This window comes from Hemitrygon akajei, chromosome 5 (assembly GCF_048418815.1).
Source record: "Hemitrygon akajei chromosome 5, sHemAka1.3, whole genome shotgun sequence".
In the NCBI taxonomy this organism is placed as follows: domain Eukaryota; kingdom Metazoa; phylum Chordata; class Chondrichthyes; order Myliobatiformes; family Dasyatidae; genus Hemitrygon; species Hemitrygon akajei.
This window is the reverse complement of record NC_133128.1, coordinates 85,765,848-85,780,627: the sequence shown is the minus strand read 5'-3', so window position 1 is coordinate 85,780,627 and position 14,780 is coordinate 85,765,848. Positions and strand designations below refer to the sequence as shown.

General features: G+C 43.5%; 1 protein-coding gene across 4 annotated transcripts in view; it reads right to left on the bottom strand.

The window, feature by feature from the left end:
• The window catches only part of rubcnl (rubicon like autophagy enhancer), a 122,558-nt gene that overhangs the window by 41,114 nt on the left and 66,664 nt on the right, over positions 1-14,780 (bottom strand). For 2 of the 4 annotated variants that reach the window (XM_073044596.1, XM_073044597.1), the window contains exon 2: positions 6,273-6,331. The exons of the other annotated variants lie outside the window; for them this stretch is intronic. The gene's annotated coding sequence lies outside the window, so the exon portion shown is untranslated. The remainder of the gene's footprint in view (positions 1-6,272; positions 6,332-14,780) is intronic. 4 annotated transcript variants of the gene reach the window in all.

Sequence of the window (14,780 nt, the reverse complement as noted above, 5' to 3'; positions counted from 1 at the left end):
ACACTCCTGTGAAGATCACAAAGCAAGGAGGTGCTGTCGCCAAGGGTTTCTTGGTTGAGGATAAGCCTGGTATTTCCTGTTAAAATTGTGGAGAAGATGGACGTTTCAACTGAGATTGTGGGCAGGAAAATCTTCTAAAAGTAAACCAGTGGTTAATTAAACAGAAAAAGAAGATGGGAAACTACAGAGAACAGCCTGACATCTTGGAGAAACTACGTTCCAATCAGGGTATCAAGAGAAATACTAAAGTGCAAAACATTATTCCTAAGAATTCTCAAGTTACTTTGTTCTACAGATCCTTTTACAACAGGTATTTGACATGTTTACCATTGACGCCTCTCAGTGCCCTGGCGATTCGGAGGCTTCATGCTGATGATTAGCTGAATGATTGTTACTTGTTGTTGGAACTGACATTTTTGGAAGCAGATGCTGGAGTAGCTGAGACCATTGATACAGTAGTGCTGTTTGCCCAGATCCAGTCATGAAAATGTGAAGCGTCCATTCTTGTGGAATTGTGAGAAGGCTCAATGGAACACGCAAGGAGAGAAATGAAGAGAACTTTCTGGGTGTCTATTCACCCCGTATTCAGAGATGTTTTGAGAATGTGCAAGTTTCTCCTACATAGGAAGATGAGCATAAAAGAAGAACTGTGTGGTATCCTCATTCTTAACAGACAGACAGACATACTTTATTGATCCCGAGGGAAATTGGGTTTCGTTACAGCTGCACCAACCAAGAATAGTGAAGAAATATAGCAATATAAAACCATAAATAATTAAATAATAAGCTAATCATACCAAGTGGAAATAAGTCCAGGACCAGCCTATTGGCTCAGGGTGTCTGACACTCCAAGGGAGGAGTTGTAAAGTTTGTTGGCCACAGGCAGGAATGACTTCCTATGACGCTCAGTGTTACATCTCAGTGGAATGAGTCTCTGGCTGAATGTACTCCTGTGCCTAACCAGTACATTATGGAGTGGATGGAAGTCATTGTCCAAGATGGCATGCAACTTGGACAGCATCCTCTTTTCAGACACCACCGTCAGAGAGTCCAGTTCCATACCCACAACATCACTGGCCTTACGAATGAGTTTGTTGATTCTGTTGGTGTCTGCTACCCTCAGCCTGCTGCCCCAGCACACAACAGCAAACATGATAGCACTGGCCACCACAGACTCGTAGAACATCCTCAGCATCGTCCGGCAGATGTTAAAGGACCTCAGTCTCCTCAGGAAATAGAGACGGCTCTGACCGTTCTTGTAGACAGCTTCAATGTTCTTTGACCAGTCCAGTTTATTGTCCATTCGTATCCCCAGGTATTTGTAATCCTCCACCATGTCCACACTGAACCCTTGGATGGAAACAGGGGTCACCGGTGGCTTAGCCCTCCTCAGGTCCACCACCAGCTCCTTAGTCTTTTTCACATTAAGCTGCAGATGATTCTGCTCGCACCATGTGACAAAGTTTCCCACCGTAGCCCTGTACTCAGCCTCATCTCCCTTGCTGATGCATTCAACTATGGCAGAGTCATCAGAAAACTTCTGAAGATGGCAAGACTCTGCATTGTAGTTGAAGTCCAAGGTGTAGATGGTGAAGAGAAAGGGAGACAGGACAGTTCCCTGTAGAGCCCCAGTGCTGTTGACCACTCTGTCTGACACACAGTGTTGCAAGCGCACGTACTGTGGTCTGCCAGTCAGGTAATCAATAATCCATGATACCAGGGAAGCATCCACCTGCATCACTGTCAGCTTCTCACCCAGCAGAGCAGGGCGGATGGTGCTGAATGCACTGGAGAAGTCAAAAAACATGACCCTCACAGTGCTCGCCGGCTTGTCCAGGTGGGCGTAGACACGATTCAGCAGGTAGTTGATGGTAGACAAAGTAACCAGTCACTTGGCATCCTGGCAGAGTCGTTAGGGTGTCTGGAACACCCCAATTTTCAGGAGTGCCCAGCACCCCGGCCATTCTTGTGGATGCCCCTGGCAATCAGGTAGAAGAGTCACTCTTACCTGCAGGAATGTTGGTGAAACCTGAACTGCAAACATCTTCAAACAAGAGAAAAACTGCGGATGCTGAAATCCAAGTCACACACACAAAATGCTGGAGGAACTCAGCAGACCAGGCAGCATTTACGGAAAAGAGTACAGTCAATGTTTCAGGCCGAGACCCTTCAATAGGAATGTTGGTGAGACCTGAACTGCAGAAATCTTCGGCTGTCTACTCTAACCAGATTTCAGGAACACCTCAGGAAGAGATGTTACCCTCATACATGGCACGCAGATTGCAATCTCTTTCTTGTGGCAGTAGTTTCTAGCTTTCCAGTGAAGAAAAAGGAAGAGAAAGAGTCTTTTTATCGGAAAAGTTGAAATTGAAATTATTCAACTTTGATGACTCACTGATACCAGAGGAATGGAAAAAGAGACCAAATGATAAGATGTTGAAATGCAAAGACACCTTTTCTACTGATGAGTTTGACTGTAGTTGCTCCAAGAGAACTGCCACACTAGCAGAGTAACAGAGGACACCCCTGTCCGAGAGAGCTCTCACCAGTCAGCACCAGTGATGGATGAAGATGTTCAGTAGCACCTGCTGAAGCTGAAGGAAGCTGGAATTATCACTGAGCCGAGAAGTCCCTGTGCATCTCCTGTAGCTGCTGTGAGGAAGAAGAATGGGAAAATACAATTGTATGTTGATTATTGAACACTGAGCAGATGTACAATCCCAGACCAATATACAGCTCCCCGGATTGGGGATGTCCTGGCCTGCTCAAGTGGAAGCAAAAGGTTCAGTGTGTTGGATCTTAAAGAGTGGGTATTATCAAATACCAGTGAGTGAATCTGATAAAGAGAAGGCAGCATTCATATTTTTTTCAGTTTGAAAGGGTACCTCAGGGTACAGCTGGACACTGGCTACCTTCCAACGTGTCATAGAGCAGACGGTTGGAGACATGACTCTGCTTGAGGTACTGGTGAACTTGGATGATCTCATAGTGTTCGGTTCAACACCAGAGGAGCACGAGACAAGACGACTGAAATTGTTAGACTGCCTGAAAGCTGAAGGTTTAAAACTGTCATTGGACCAGTGCCCGTTCTGTAAAATGTCAGTCGGCTGTGAAGGACATATAGTCTCTCAGGATGGAGGGGCTACAGATCTGTCTAAGATAGAGGCAGTAATCACATGGCCAAGACCCGGAACTCTGCGTGCTCTGCATTCAGTCCTTAGATTCTATGGGTACTTCTGAAGATTTGTGAAAAACTACTCCAGAATGAGCCACCCTTTGAATCAACTTCTCTTTTCCTTTTCAAAGTTCTTTTGAAGATCCTGACCTGGAGTTACACTCTGACTTCGGTTCTTTGTGGGAATGGGACCCGTTCTCAGGGCCTCACGACCGGCTGCTTTTCAATATCCCGAGGATGCGGCCTGGAAGACTAGCCTGCCTTCAGGGTGCTGGATTTTCGTGGCTGTGGAGATGGGCTGATTCTAGGCCGGTGCCCCTGAATGAAACACCGCGGGAGAACACGGAACATCAGGAGCAGTGGGTTAGCTGCCGTGGGTTGTGTATGCAGGGGGCTGCGCCTTTCTGGGGCCAACTCTCCGGACACAGAGCTCAGAAAAAGTGATGTAATGGACTCTTAACATCGTAAATCAGCGAGTTGTTTGTTATGTCTCCCCTCTCACTGTGAAATGGGGACACCTCTTTTTCACTTTTAGGGAGAGAGAGAGCCTGTGGTATGTCGAATACTGGGTGAATGAGTGGTCTTTGGGGTAACTGCAAGGCTGTGTCTTTATTGTTGTACATGTTCGGCACAGCACTGTGGGCTGTATTGTGCGGTAGGTTTTCTATGTTTCCATGATGCTTTGCTGCACGCTTGAGTGCTTGGTGGAGGGCACTGATGATTTTTTGCTGTGGGGGTGGGGTGGGGGGATCGTTGCTTTGCTGCTGTTTGTGCGAGGGAGGGGGTAGCCGGGGGGATTTTGGAGTTCTAACATTTAACTGTCGTTCATTCTTTGGGGCACTCCTCTGTTTTCGGAGATGTTTGTGAAGAAAAAGAATTTCAGGATGTATATTGTATACATTTCTCTGACATTAAATGTACCTTTGAACCTATTGAATTCCTGTGTGGTTATCTCCCCTCAGCAAAGAAAGGAAGAAAGCCAAAGAAAGAAAAAGCCAAGACTTACCTTAACCTTTCTGAGGCTTTTGGGAAAAGATGGTATGCAAAGTGTAAAGAGGCATTTCAAATGCTTAAAGTGTTACTGACTAAAGCAACCGTGTCTGCCTTTACAAACCTTTGGTTGGATGTGTATTGCACACAGACGCTAGCCGTGAAGGGTTAGGTGGTGTTTGAAGGTGACAGCTGAGACCTGTTGCTTTCATTAGCTGGAGTTTGTTGCCATCTGAATGAAACTAACCAGCTTACAAATTGGAGTTTCTGGCATCGAAATAGGCCGTAATAGACGAACTCAATGACTATCAATGTGGTGAGAACTGACAACAATCTGCCAATTTATATTCTGATGTCTGGAAAACTGGATACCAGTTGGCGATGTTGTCTGCCCATGATTTCAACCTTAAATATTGGCCAGAAAGTCAAAACATTGAAGCCAATGCCTTATCACAACACTCTTATGAGATGCTGGTGGGAGGATACTCCTGCCTCAGTGGTTAAAGCAATGTGTCAAATCGGACCATAGTTGGCAAATCGGAGCAAAGACTATGGTCTGATAGAGCTGTCAATCATTTGGAGCTTCTAGCCATGCCGTTCCACAAGCATAATGCAATCTGACCATGCTGAATACGAAGCAGTTGCCTGCCTCGAACCCTCTTGAATTGTCAGTAGCACAGCAAGGTGACCCTTGTATAGGTGAAATCTATTCAGCCATTTCCAAGAGAGAAATTTCAGAAGTTGTGAAGACAAAACTCCCTATTATACTCCTACTGATGAGGGAATGGGACAAACTAGAATTGAGGAACAAAGTTTTATACACGGATATATCTTCTGCAAACGGAACTCAACATTCCATTTGATTTAGCCTGAGAAGTACAGGATGATTGTACTGAGGTCAATTCATGATGATTCAGGTCATTTGGGATTTTGGCAAGAGTTATTGATTAGGCAGAGATCATTTCTACTGCTATGAATGAAGTCTGAAGTTGAAGATTACTGTAAGTCTTGCATTCGTTGTATTCAGAGGAAGGCACAACTGAAAAGAGTTGCTCCCTTGTCTCATCTACAAAGCATGGGACCACTTGATTTAGAGTGTATGGATTTCCTCTCTAGAGAGCCTGATTCAAGTAACACTGCAGATGCCTCAGTCATCACTGATCAGACGCCAGACAGATATGCTCAAGCCTTCCCCATAAAGAATCAGAAAGCATCCACAGCTGCCGAAGTGTTGTGGGAGAAATACTTTACTCATCATGGCCTCCCGAGAAGGATGCACAGTGATCAGGGAGGGGATTTTGAGAGCGGTCTCGTACATGAATTACTGAGTATGCTTGGAGTTGAGAAGTCGAGAACTGTGCCATATCGTTGTCAAGGCAATCCTCAGCCTGAGGGATTTAACACAACATTGTTGGACATGCTAGGTGTCAGGGAAAAGAGTGAGTGGAGTCAGCGTATTCGACATTTGGTACATTGATATAACTGTATACAGAAGGAAGCCACTGGCTACCTACCACACCATTTAATATTCAGACGCAAAGGAAGATTAACTGTGGATCTTTGTTTTGGAAACCTTAGTGAGGACTTGCCACAGAAAACTTATCTCAAGTATGTGTCCAACATGGAGAAAGATCTGCAAAAGGCTTACGGATTCGCAGTGGCTTCAGCTAGAAAACAAAACTAAGAAAATAAGTGATACAAACAAAAGATTAAATTTCTCAACTAATGCCTGGAGATAGAGTTCTAATAAGAAATTTAGGACTTCAAGGGATGCATAAGTTGGCCGACCACTGGATTTCTACACCTTATGTCGTGGAGGGTCAGATGTCAAGCTTGCCATTTTTTTCAGTTGAAAGTAGAACATAGAAATGGTCCTGTAAAAATTCTCCATCGGAAATATCTTTTAGCCCTAGGGCAGGGAGTATATATTGACTCGGAGTCTGACGCAGAACCTACACCCAGTTAAAAAAACTCTGCAAATGAGAATTTAAAAATAAACAAGCTGAAGGTAAGCCAGACAATAGTGTGGTTTCGGTGGAACCAGACAAATTCACTGAATACGGTACTGACTCAGAAGATGAGGAAACTGGAATGTGGTATGACTTGCCTTAAGCAAACCTTCCAGGAGGAGTTGATGAGGAGATGTCAGAACGTTTCGGTCTAGACCTGGGTATAATGGGGAAGACAACCAGAAGTGATATTAGATACTGAAAGGGAACTGGACTCAAATATAGTTGAAGGTGAAACAGAGTTTAGTCAGAGGGCAGGAGGAACTGAGTTGCAGGAAGGAATGAATGGTGGAAAGGATGAGAGATTTCAAAGTAAACACGAAAAGTCACAAGGAAAGACTGAAACTGAAGGAACTGAAAATGAGATGAGATCTCAAAGTCAGGAAACCTCCCGATAGGCTGGCATATGATGCATCTGAAAATTGGAGTGTTTTTTCAATTCCAATGGTGAGATATGTCACTTCCATTTACAAATGGATTGGAGGTCCTGTACTCACGCAATTCATTTGAATGCCGTGAGACTGAGTATTAGTATTGTATTATTAATAATGGATTTGGAAAGTTCCAAAAGTTTGCAAAGTCATGAGGACTTGCCTATTTTGACAGGGGGAGGATGTAATACACTGACTTAGACCATGCTTTATTGTATTAATACAGTTATGAGGCTGGGCATTTTATTTTCAAGATTTTCCTCAAAATGCAATTTTTTCCTTTAACTACATTGTACAATCAAGTATTTCTGTTTTTCGCTGTTTAAAATAATAATTCGGTTGATTAAGTTTGGCTTGTTGTAATAGCCTATAGGATTTATCTTGTTAACATTTTGTCCAATAGGATGTCCCGGAACATTCTAGAGGAATCGGGGGGTGGGTGTGTGGGGAGAAGGGTTGCCATTTTCTGGACAGAGTGCAGGAGTTTTTGGGAGAAGACTCCTTATTCTAGAAAAGATATACTGACATTGGAGAGGGTTCAGAGAAGATTCACGAGAATGATTCCAGGAATGACAGGGTTACCGTATGAGGAACGTCTGGCAGCTCTTGGGCTGTATTTCCTGGAGTTCAGGAGAATGAGGGGCGTCTGATAGAAACATTCCGAATGTTAAAAGACCTGAACAGATTAGATATGGCAAAGTTATTTCCCATGGTGGGGGAGTCTAGGACAAGAGGGGACGGCTTCAGGATTAAAGAATGTCCTTTTAGAACTGAGATGTGGAGAAATTACTGTAGTCAGAAGGTGGTAGATCTGTGGAATTTGTTGCCACAAGTAGCTGGGGAGGCCAAGTCATTGGGTGCATTTAAGGCAGAGATAGATAGGTTCTCGATTAGCCAGGGCATCAAAGGGTATAGGGTGAGGGCAGGGGAGTGGGGATATTTGGAAGAATTGGATCAACCATAACTGAATGGCGGAGCAGACTCGATGGGCTGAATGGCCTACTTCTGCTCCTATATCTTATGGTCTTGAGAGGAAGTGAAAAGGAAATGGACAATGAACATATCAGAAGAATATGAACTCATTTAGAAGGACCTATACTGCAGTGGGAAAATTCTCACGCAGGCTATGGCCTCAGAGAGAATGCACAGATAACTTTTAATCAGTTAGTTATTACACAACCTTGGAGAAAGTACAAGATGTCTTGTCCTTGGACATTTATTTGTGCTTTGCTTGGACTGTGCTTCAGACAGAATTGTTCAGTACCGTGAGTAAACGGAATGAAGCAAACCCCGATTGGCCATGCTCCAATGATTATGTGCACACATTAGGCTAATACGTATGCAGTGGGCCCTTTTCTTTATTTTGTTTATTGTAGTTTAAAATATTTTGTCAATACAACTATAATATAAGCTTATACTGGTGTGAGTTAAATTATTGCTTCCAAGGTAAATTTGCATGGGTGTGTCAGTATTCACACAAGGAACAAACTACTTTCCCTTAAAGGAACATTCAAATGTTTCTGATTTGTATTGACCTGAATTATATTTACCCTAAACGTGTTTATTTATTGGAAATGTCCTTCTCACCGTTACTCCCCATACATTGTTGCTGTTAGCTTGTACCCAAGGTAGTAGTTAACTCATTACGAGCATTCAGTGAGAGGGTTACATACGTTTAACGTGGAAAGAATCAGCACTAACACCAGCTCCCGCAGAACACCACTAGTCATCAGCAACCAACCAGAAAAGGCTTCTTATATTCCCACTCCTTGCCTCCTGCCAGCCAGTCTTCCATCCATCCTGTAATACCATGGACTCTTATCTTGTACAGCAGCCTCCTGCATGGCCCCTTGTCAAAGGCCTTCTGAAAATCCAAGTAAACAACATCCACTCCTTTCTCTGTTGTGCCTGTTATTTCCTCAAAGAATTCCAACAGTTCTGTATGGCAAAATTTTCCCTTAAGGAAGCTATGCTGACTTCAGTCTATTTTATCATGAGCTCCAAGTACCCCAAAACCTCATCCTTTCCAACATTTTCCCAACTACTGAAGTCAGGCTAACTGGCTTATAATTTCTTGTCTTTTCCCTCCTTCCCTTCTTAAAGATTGGAATGACATTTACAGTTTTCCAGACCTCTGGAAGCATTCCAGATTCTAATGATTCTTGAAAGATCATTACTAATGCCTCCTGCACAATCTCTTCAGCTGCCTCTTTCAGACCCTGGGGTGTAGTCCACCTGGTCCAGGTGACTTACCTACCTTCACACCTTTCAGCTTCCCAAGCACCTTCTCCTTAGTAATAGCAACAACACTCACTCCTGCCCCCGGGCACTCTTGAATTTCTGGCATACTGCTGGTGTCTTCCACAGTGAAGACTGACGCAAAGTACCTATCAGGTTTGTCCACCATTTCTTAGTCCCCCCATACAAACTCTATACTCTCAAAATTTCACTTCTGAAGCTCTCCTACTTAGCAAACAACCTATCCCACTCCACACTTACCACATCCTTTTTAATGCCATCAAAATTGGCCTTTCTCCAATCTACAATCTTAACTCAAGACCAGTTCTATCCTGCTCCATAATTATCTTGAAACTAATGGAATTTGATTATTAGGTCCAAAGTCTTCATCGATGCTCACTTCTGTCACCTGTGTGCCTAACAGGACATCTAGCATCACACTCTCTGTAGTTGGGACCTCTATTTATTGATTAAGAAAACTTCACCGAACACATATGGGAAACTCTAACTCATCCAGTCCCAGTCAATATGCGGAAAGATAATTTCAACTACTATCACAAATTTATTATTCTTCCCTGCAATGTCTCTACAAGTTTGCTCCTCTAAATTGCACTGAATATTGGATGGTCCATAATATAATCCCACTAAGGTAGTTATCCCTTTCTTATCCTCAGTCCCACCCATATAGCCGCAGTAGATGAGTCCTCCAATCTATACTGTTTGAGACCTGCTGTGACATTTGCCCTGATAAGTAATGCCACCGCACCTCCTTTAACACTACCCCTCTATCTGTCTAAAACAACAGAACCCTGGAACACTGAGTTGCCCCTCCTGCAATTGAGTCTCTCTGTGGCTACAGTATCATAATCCTACATGCTGATCTGTGGCTCTAAGCTCATCTGCCTTACCTACGATACTCCTTACATTGAAATAGACTCAACTCAAACCATTCTTGTCATCATGATCAACCTTTCAGTCCCTGTCTTTGTGTGTGGGCTTAACATCAACTTCCCCACAAACACTCCCTTACCTTCCCTGGCACTCTGGTCCCCATCCCCCTCCAGCTCTAGCATAACCCCCCCCCCACCCCTGAAGCAGACTAGTAAACCTTCCCGTAAGTATATTGGCCACCCCCCACTCTAGTTCAGATGCAAACCATCCCATCTGTACAGGTATCTCCTTCCTCGGTCTAGAGCCCAATGCTACAGAAATCTGAAACACTCCCTCCCGCACCATCTCCTTAACCGGATTACTATCTTTCTAGTTCTTTCCTCACTAGCACATGGAACATGTATCAATCCTGAGATCACATCCCTGGAGGTCCTGTCACTTAAGTTAGCAGGTAACTCCCTGAACTTGCTTTGCAGAATTTCACCACACTTCCTGCCTATATCATCGATACTGACGTGTATCATAACCGCCAGCTCTCACCCTCCCCTCTTAAGAATGCTATAGTCTTGATTCAAAATGTTCCTGACCATGGCACCAAGGAGGCAACACACCATGCAGGAATCTTATTCTCATCAACAGAACCTTCTGTCTGTTTGCCTAACCAATGAATCTCCTAATACTGCTGCTCACCTCTTACCCCTTCCTTTCGAGAGCCACAGAGCCAGACCTGACCAAAGACCTGACCACTGTGGCATTCCTCTGCTAGGTCATTCCATCAACAGTTTATACTGGTTATTGAGGGACCAGCCATGGGGGTACACTGTACTGGCTGCCTGTCCACTTTCTCTCTCCTGGTGGTTTCCTGTGTTCATCAGACCATAAAAGATAGGAGCAGAAGTAGGCCACTTGGCCCATCAAGTCTGCTCCACCATTACTTCACGACTGATTTATTATCCTTCATGACTCCATTCTCCTGCCTTCTCCCTGTAACCTTTGACACCCTTACTAATCAAGAACCGATCACCTTCTGCTTTAAATATACTCAGTGACTTGGCCTCCACAGCCATCTATAGCAGTGAATGACACAGACTCACCACCCTCTGGCTAAAGAGATTCTTTCTTCTCTCTGTTCTGAATGGATGTCCCTCTATTCTGAGACCATGCCCTCTGATCCAAGACTTACCCACTAAAGGAAACATCCTCTCCATATTCACATTGTCTAGACCTTTCAATATTCAATCAGTTTTTCAATGAGATCCCCCCTCATTCTTATAAATTCCAGCGAGTACAGGCACAGAGCCATCAAATGCTCCTCATACATTAACCTTTTCAATCCCAGAATCATTCTCGTGAACCTCCTCAGAACCGTCTCCAATGCCAGCTCATCTTTTCTTAGATAAGAGGCCCAAAACTGCTCACTAAACTCCGCGTGGTCTGTCCAATGCTTCATAAATTCTCAACATCACATCCTTGCTCTTATATTCCTGTCACTTTCTGTACATTCTCCCCACGACTGCATGGGCTTCCTGCAGGTGCTACGATTTCCATTGTTATGAGTGATGGACAGACTTGATGGACAATGGGGTGCAGAGTTAACCATTCCCCCCCCCCCCCCGAGAACTACGAACTATTGCTGTTGTTATGCTGCTATTGAGAGAGAGGGAGATAAAGCCCAGGCAAGAACATTTGCTACAGATAAGAGGGGGAGAGAGACTGTTGATTTACTGTATTATGACTCTTCCTGGATTGTTTACCCTCCACTACAAGGACTTTACTTTGCTCGTTAACATTCCTCAGGAGATAGCAGGAGTGGCCTGATTTGATGGATAGCTGAGACCCCGTGAGTGGGGATAAAAGACAGGACTGGACAGACACCCTTCAGACACACCAGTGGACACTGACTGAGTGTTGGGAACCCACAGAAAGGTGGGGGGCTTCGGAGACCGAACCAGGAGATCGGTCAGTAAAACTCACAGTGTTACAGCAGGGCCGGTGGGGACTTGTGTGTGTGTCCACTCATGCCAGAGTGACGAGTCCACCACAGAAGAACGGTCTAGCTGAAGACCAGAGGGGTCATAACTGAATGACCACAACGATACGATGGATTAAGAAAGCCACAAAAGGTTTGCCTGCCTGCTGTAGCTGTTACCTCTCGCTCGCTCTCTCTCTCTCTCTCCAACGATTTCAACACAACAACCATAACCACCTCAGCATTTATGAACTGAACTGAACTCTATACTTTCCTATGACAATTCATTTACCCCTAGACATTGATAGAGCTTGTTTATTATTGATTATTATTATTCCTACACTTTTAGGTTTATTACTGCTAACTTGTTTTATATGTATATTTGCATTTTTGATATTGTATTGTGTAGTTTACTAATAAACACCTTTAGTTTGGTACCACCAGACTCCAACGGATTCTTCTTTCTCTGCTGGTCAGACACCCAGTTACGGGGTACGTAACACCATCCACAGTCCAACCACGTACCGGTTGGAACATTAACTGGTCATTGTAAATTCTCCTGAATCAGGCTAGGGTTAAATCAGGGGTTGCTGGGAAAGCCAGAAGGGTCTATTCTGCACTGTATCGGAAAATACCATTTACTAGTCCTCCAAAATGATTACATTTGCCTCCTTTATCACCGACTCATCCTGTGAGTTAGCCTTTAGGAAATCCTGCCCAAGTTCCTTTGCACTTCTAATTTTCAAATTGTCTCTCCATTTAGAAAATGGTCTACACCTTTATTCCTCTACCAAAGTGCATGACCGTACACTTCCCTACACTATGTTTCATCTGCCAATTATTTGCCCATTCTCCTAATCCAAGACCTTCTGCAGACTTCCTGCTTCCTTAACACTACCTGCCTCTCTGCCGGTCTTCGTGCCGTCTGCAAAGTTGGCCACAAAGCCATCAGTTCTTCTTTTTTTTTATTAGTTTTTCAAAACATTTTACAAAATTAAAAACCCCAAATCCCAATGAGGAGCATTAATACAGAGCAAGGTTAAGCATACAATAACAATATGCTACAAAGGAAGAGAATTTAACAAAAAAGCACCTAAATTAAAGACAAGTGAGCTTAGTGTCCTCCCCAAACCCCACAACACTAGAAAAAAAACAACAATTCCAGACCAACCACCACACAATATAAAGAGTATAGGTCAGGACAGTCAAACTCCCAGACTGTGAATACACTTAGCAACAGAGGATAATAATGCCTACTACCAGAGAAAAAAAAGGGAGCTGAAAGCAAGGGACCGAAAAGAAAAAAAAACCCTAGTCAAGAGGAAGGTTATGAAAGTACTCGATAAAAGGCCCCCAGATCTTATGGAACTTTAAATCCGAATTGAGAACTGAATAATGAATTTTTTCGAGGTCCAAGCAGGCCATAATGTCATTAAGCCATTGCGCATGAGTGGGCGGGGCAACATCTCTCCATCTAAGGAGGATCAAGCGTCTCGCCAGGAGAGAGGCAAAGGATAGTATTCGGCATTTGGTCGGACCCAGACATAAATCTGTCTCGCCCCAAAAACCGAACAGAGCAATTAAGGGGTTAGGTTCTAGGTGCTGATTCAGAATACCCGATAGTGTAGTGAAGACATTTTTCCAGAATTTCTCCAAGCTAGGACAGAGCCAGTACATATGGATGAGAGAGGCCACGCCCCTCTTGCATTTATCACAGAGCGGACTAATGCCAGGGTAGAATCAAGATAGTTTAGATTTAGACATATGGGCTCTATGAACAATCTTAAACTGTAAGAGACAATGGCGAGCACAAAGAGAGGTTGAGTTAACCGATTTGAGAACTGAGTCCCAGCTCTCCTCGGATAAGGAGATATTTAAATCCTGCTCCCAGGCCATTTTAATTTTATCCACAGGGGCCCGTCGTAAGGCTGCTAGTTTATCTTGGATAATTGAAATTAAACCTTTACCTAGTGGATTAATGGAGAGAAATAGGTCCATAGCATTTTTCGCAGGCATTTCAGGAAAGTTAGGAATTAAAGGAGCAGTAAAGTGTCGGATTTGGAGATATCTGAAAAAGTGAGCGTTAGGCAGGTTGAACTTAACAGAGAGCTGTTGAAAAGAAGCGAAGCGGTTATCAATGAAGAGATCTTCAAAATGTCTAATGCCCTTCCTGTACCAAACATGGAATGCTGAATCGAATGTGGTAGGTAAAAAAAGGTGATTATGTGCGATAGGGCTAGAAATGGAAAACCCCTGGAAACCATAGCATTTCCTGAACTGAGCCCATATACGCAAAGTGTGTCTAACCAGAGGATTAGCTATTGATCTGGGCAGACTGCTAGGGAGTGCAGAGCCAAGAAGTGCAGATATAGATAATTCTTTAGTGGAGCTCAACTCCATTGCCACCCAGTTAGGGCACTCAGGTTGACCATGGAAGAAAGACCAGAAGGCAGCACAACGTATATTAGCTGCCCAGTAATATAAGCGAAAGTTAGGTAAAGCCATGCCACCCTCTTTTTTAGATTTTTGGAGGTGGATTTTATTAATTCTAGAGCGCTTATTCTGCCACAGATATGACAAAATAATAGAGTCTAAGGAATCAAAAAAAGATTTGGGAATAAAAATTGGGATAGATTGAAATAAGTATAAGAATTTGGGGAGAACATACATTTTGACAACATTGATACGACCTACCAAGGACATAGATAGAGGTGACCATTGCACCAGACTCTGTTTTGTAGCATATGAAAGATTGACAAAGTTTTCACGAAAGAGATCTTTAAACTTCCTTGTGACTGTAATTCCAAGATAAGTAAATTGATTATGGACTACTTTAAAAGGGAGATCTCGAAATATTAGTTCTTGTGCTTCTTTATTAATTGGGAAAAGTTCACTCTTATGTAAGTTGAGTTTATAGCCAGAGATCTGGCTAAACTGGTCAAGAAGTGAAAACATTAGAGGTAAGGATGTAGACGGATATGAGGGAAAGAGTAATAAGTCATCAGCATAGAGAGAGACTTTATGTTCAACACCCCCTCTCCAAATCCCGGTCAGTTCAGGACATTTTCGAAATGCTA